This window comes from Montipora capricornis, chromosome 11, assembly GCF_036669925.1.
Source record: "Montipora capricornis isolate CH-2021 chromosome 11, ASM3666992v2, whole genome shotgun sequence".
Taxonomy (NCBI): domain Eukaryota; kingdom Metazoa; phylum Cnidaria; class Anthozoa; order Scleractinia; family Acroporidae; genus Montipora; species Montipora capricornis.
In genome coordinates this window covers 27,951,173-27,956,172 of record NC_090893.1, presented here as the reverse complement: position 1 = coordinate 27,956,172, position 5,000 = coordinate 27,951,173, and the positions used below count along the sequence as shown (strand labels likewise).

Below are 5,000 nucleotides of genomic sequence, written 5' to 3'. Positions count from 1 at the left end.
GCTGCTCGTGCGGCACGCATTTCATCAAACTTTCTTGCTGTACTCTGCGTGAGAACGAAGTTAAATCACCAAATTCGAGGTTTTGACAACGACGTGAGCATAGAAGTGTGAAGCGTGAGCATAGAAGTGTGATTGTGGAGGCAGTGTAGCCCAGTGGTAAGGGCGCTGGCCTTGAGGTCCGGAGATCCCAGGTTCAAGACCCGCTCTGACCACTCGTTGAATTTGATCCTGGTAGTCCATGGTTCAACTTCCCAACTGCACTTGTAAATAGCCAACTGGTTTGCCTCCGGCCGGTTGGGATTCTTAACAGTTCTTGTTGTTCTGTTTCGTCGTTTCGTTGTGTTTCATTGGCCCTGAAAAGCCCCTATGGCGAGCGGTCAATTAAGTATGTATTGTATTGTAAGTTTTCTATCTCTAATTTACTCTGAAACCACTCGTATCAATGTATTTTTGGGACATTTCGCCCACATTGTACCACCAGAACCAGATGTAATAATCGGGAATTTATTTTTGCGGTGATCTTAAGGTACTTCATAATACTGAAAGACCCATACTAACCCAAAATATATTGCGCGCCGCGCTGAATTTCGTACAGAAATCATCGGCGAGTACCCAATCAAAACGCTGGAACTATTTCAAAACAACCACACAAGCGCGCAATGTCTTTTGCGTGAACATCGGCGTTTACCGTCATTTAGAAACAAAGAATTTGCTCTGACAAAGAGTTAACGCTCAAAACTTCAAGTCGCAAATCTTTCGTACGGTAGGTAATTTAACCTCATCAACTCACGTTTCCCTACCCATCAACGCGGTACCACAGTTTTTCTTAAGGAACTAACAACTGTATTTGTAAATTAACAGAGACTCAAGCATAGAGGAAAAAAAAGTGTTACTCAAGCTTATCTTTCCTTTTCAACTTCTTCAATGTTTACATTCTAATCATGCTCCAGCTTTATACATACAGATTAATGGTCCTGTATGTCTCAAATAAATAGTCTGGGCCGATATAGTCATAACCCTCTGAGAAACTTTAAATTAAACTTAAGTGTCAATATTTTGTGTGACATCCTATCGACTTTTGTACTCTTTTTTTAAATACCATGCTGGAGGTAAGTCGGCAAGAAACACTTCGTTGTTTCTTAATCTCCGTTGTTTTCTTTTCTAAGAAAAATCTACACATGCGCTAAAAGAACACCTATGAAAAGGGAAATTAATCTTGATCGGCCTGTTAACTTAGCACGCTCGGATCGATCAAATCGTTTACCGCCTTTGTAAGATATGTTAATTAATTCTTTCATAGAAGGAAATGGTGTCGTAGCACTAAACTTTTCTCGAAGAACTACACAAAAGTCGGTTCCACATCCAAGCTCTCCAAGCTACTGCTGTACGATGTCAGTTCGAAGTAACCGTTTTGCGTCTTGCAACAGTCGCACCCGCAAGTAAGATACACCAAAAGTCCAAGCGATAAAACGGCTACCAAACCAAATAGTACAGCCAGAATTATCAAATAAGCTCTTGGAAATAACAGCTGATATTTTTTGTATTCTGTCCTGTTCGAGGGTCTGCTTTCGCATTCTCCATCGTTACATTGTTTCACGCATTGACTAGCCTTGCAACTGAAAGAGCATGCTCCTGACAGACACCGCTGTCTACAAAAATGGACGTCACTGGTGCACTCCATTTGACAGTTGTGGCATTCTTGGTAACAGGATCCTGCAGAACATTTGAGTGATTTGCAACCAGAATTGCCACAGGATTGGGTACATTTGCTGAAGGCTTGGATATTGTTCCTTGGAACGCATTCGCACGATGAGCTGTTACATTGTTGAAATCTCGTCTTTGTAAAGAATAACGTTTGTTGTCTCTCTGCCATCGCTTTCGCAGATAAAAGTGCAAGCGTCGTAAAGATCAAAATCTGGCGAGCCATCCTGTCAGCAAAAGAGAGAGATCATTTGTTAGCCGTAATAATAATTAATGATATTTACCCAGGAAGCTCCACTCATTCGAAAGTGCATGATATTCAGGAAAGTCCTGCATCTGATCGAATTGGAATTTTGAAAATGTTGGTTTTTGGGGAGAGGGGAAAATCGGAGAACCTGGAGAAAACCCTCTCGGAGTAAAATGCTAGGCCTCTAAAAGAACCGTTTTTGGTAATCTTAATCAATTCCGTGTTGGTAGGTAGAAAAATATGTTGGAGCTCAGTTTCAAGTATCTTTCGAGGCTTAAGTCATGTGGAGGCAGCGGCTCTGATTTGAAATCCGCTACACGTTGCAATACATTTGAATTCCAAGTAGCTAAGAGCATACGCGATCCGCAGCTGATACAGGGAGATAAATTTATCTCCGAACAAAAGACAAAAAGATGAATCGTCGTGAAATTCAGTACTCATAAACTGTTCAAGTACATTTTAAGGGAAGAAATATCAACGGTGCTTACAGGTTTAAAAGCAATTAAGCTTTTTTGAGATGAGACAGTACTCTCGTGCCATGTCTATTTCTGCACCATTTATTTTTAGAAAGCATGGGAGGTCATTCGAGATTTTGCAAGGGTCATAAAGGATGTGGTCTTGTAAATTTGTTATAGAGATGTCAAGGAAGAAATGACACCTGGGCGTGTGTGGATAGATAAGTTGCAAATTTCGCAATGTCAAGTTCAGACAAGATTGTTATCACCAATACAGAGTCAAGAAAGCTGGTTGAGGCTCTGTGTCACAGATTATAAAATTGAAAAAGATCCGTATTGTACACTTAATGTTTTGCAACTTCAGAATAATAAGCAATACCACAAGTAGCCTTTGTCTGAGTTGTCAGAAACACGTTGTAGGTGATTTTAATTTATTTTTTGCCAATCCTAGTACATAAAGGTTATTCATAGTCGAGAAAAGTGTACAGAGCGCAAATGAAAACGAGGACAGTATTTGGGAAAGCATTTCATGATCTACTTCAAGCAACTATCCTCTGGAAAGTTCTGGAGTAAAACCTCGCTCTAAGTAAGATGTTCTTTAATTAAGCGGCCATAGATTTTATCCAGAGAATAACAAAATGCTGATTACTGAGGTTTCGCATGAAATTATAATCATTCTTGAGGATTTCATCCACAGGCTCAAAAGTTAGAATCAGAGTTCTTGAATACCGAAATAACAGCACCATAGAAAACTCTTCTTCTCCGGGTCGCTTTGCCATTTGAAAGTTCAAGTAACACTTGACAGAAAAACACAGCACCAAAAGAAAGCCCTACTCATTTGAATGGGATTTCACCCACAAACACAAAAGCTAGAAACACCTTTTTCAACATAGTAAACATCCGTTCGTAAGAATAAGTAGCTTTCATTTGAACAATCACCTTCCGGAATATTTCATGTCGGTGCAAAGAAATTTTGCCATTACGAAAGCTACAATCACGGTTGCTAATTTCTTAGACATCTAACTTATGGTTTTCGAAAAAAGCAATTTGCCTAATTCTTTTCCACTTCTTTAATTTTGCTGTCTTAACTTTTAGCAAGAGACCGATTTGCGGGGAAATTCACGTTTTAGGTGCAGTGGTGGTATGCCTTCGTTTCAAGAAAAATAGTTCGCCGAATTTCGACGCGAAACGTGGTTCGCGATCTTGTTTCCATTCAAGAGTTGCGCTTGAAACTCCTTGGCATATTAATCGACTTTTCTGCATTTTTTTACCGTTGCTGGAAGGAAGATAAGAAATCAAGCTTACGTTGTTTGGCCAAGAAATTAAAGAAGACCGCGTTCGTTTCCCGAAATTCGGCCTCTCTCGATAACCCTTCAAAATATTTGGAATTGATTGCACTGTAGTATTTGAAAACTTAAAGTTGTGTCGAATTTCGACGAACAAGCATAGACACTAAACTAACCTGACAAAAGCTCATTGATGATCTTCTCCTAGCTGGTTTCTTGTCTAATCGAGAAGTGAGCGCTTGATGATAAGTTCCCTTTATATTGCAAATTGATATTGATCTTGTGGGGGCGGAGAAGCGGAAACTGAGAAGTGTTCAGCTAGAATTGAGCACCTCTTAAAATAAGGTACGTCATCAGTGTTTTATATGGTCGACTGCACACGGTACAAAATAGTCTGTTGTCCAAGAAGGAGAAAGTAAATAGAATTTGTTTTGACAGTGTAAGAAATTTAAGTTATCAATACGTAATAATTCTCTTCTTTTTTTAAACTGCCACTAGGAGATTTTTTTAAAATTGGAAGTTGTCTTCTTCCTCGGCATGGCAGGTTTTACGTGATCTGCCCGGCCTCCGGAAGTTGGGCTGCAATGTTCAAAGTGAGCTCATTAGACAAATAAGAAAAAGCTTGAATTGTTTAGAGAATTACGAGTTTACACGAAGACTGACTTTGAGTCAGCGGATCTCATTTTGCCCACGGTACATAACTTTTTACCCAGAGAATTTGGCTCTATTTATTCTTGTTCGTTTGTATTCGTTTATTTATTTTAATCGACCAGCCGAAGAAATTATTGTTAAAAAATGAAAGTGCACTGCACAATTTTGTATCTGAATATCTGAGCAAATATACGAGACGATCTACAAGCAAAGCACCCACTGTTGGTGTTGATCTTAACTAAAGTTTGAGTATAGTAAATATTTAACAAAAGATGCAAAGAAGTTTTAGTCATGTTTTTTTCTGCCGTCCAGAGCTTTCATTCGTTTTTCTTTATAAGAACCTTTCTTATAAGAACGGATTGAAATATTCAAATGACCAGCTACCAACGTCAGTGGCTTCATAGCTCCGTTGGTTACGAGCGTGGCACCACTGAGTATCGCGAGGTCACGAAATCAAACCCAGTTGAAAACCTGAATTTTTCAGGCTTCTCTACGCAATTGCTAAAATTGCATCCATAACTGCGAGGATCATGACTTTACTTGACTTCATATCCGCAGTTCAGTATATGATTCATTTCATACATCATTTCGTTCATTAACGATTTTCTTATTGCATGATACCAGAAACCCATAAGGGTTGAAACGTGTAACGCGCGTTCA

At 39.3% G+C, this 5,000-nt stretch overlaps 1 long non-coding RNA gene across 1 annotated transcript in view; it reads right to left on the bottom strand.

The window, feature by feature from the left end:
• Positions 1 to 471: 471 nt before the first annotated feature.
• LOC138023775 (uncharacterized) overlaps positions 472 to 5,000 on the bottom strand; it is a 14,281-nt gene continuing 9,752 nt past the window's right edge. Inside the window, exon 3 of the long non-coding RNA XR_011126787.1 lies at positions 472 to 1,928. This is a non-coding gene — a long non-coding RNA (uncharacterized lncRNA). The remainder of the gene's footprint in view (positions 1,929 to 5,000) is intronic.